Source organism: Sinocyclocheilus anshuiensis, unplaced genomic scaffold, assembly GCF_001515605.1.
Source record: "Sinocyclocheilus anshuiensis isolate Anshui unplaced genomic scaffold, SAMN03320099.WGS_v1.1 scaffold579, whole genome shotgun sequence".
Classification (NCBI taxonomy): domain Eukaryota; kingdom Metazoa; phylum Chordata; class Actinopteri; order Cypriniformes; family Cyprinidae; genus Sinocyclocheilus; species Sinocyclocheilus anshuiensis.
Window position 1 is genome coordinate 3,131,024 of NW_015551075.1, and position 360 is coordinate 3,131,383.

Here is a 360-nt window from a genome sequence, read left to right on the forward strand (position 1 = left end):
GTGAGGGGGAATGGGTGGGGGGCAAAAACATATATTTAAAAAATATATGGGTTTAATTGCCATCGCCAGTACTGTAATTTATGCAACACTAGCATGGAAATTAATAATATAAAATCTATTTAATATAAACTAAAATACATATATATATATATATATATAATTTAATATATAAGAATGAATGAATGAATAAATAAATAATAAAATGAATAAATACATTATAAAAAAATAAGTTATCATGCATTATTTTATGAATAAATTATAAAAAATGAATAGCTAAATAAATGATCAAATAAAGATAGATAGATAGATAGATAGATAGATAGATAGATAGATAGATAGATAGATAGATAGAATGGAAAT

The 360-nt window shown here is 20.8% G+C and overlaps 1 protein-coding gene across 7 annotated transcripts in view; it reads right to left on the minus strand.

Annotated features, from left to right (window-relative positions):
• Positions 1-360, minus strand: part of LOC107662299 (A-kinase anchor protein 13-like) — an 89,084-nt gene that overhangs the window by 39,103 nt on the left and 49,621 nt on the right. The gene's annotated exons all lie outside the window — the stretch shown is intronic.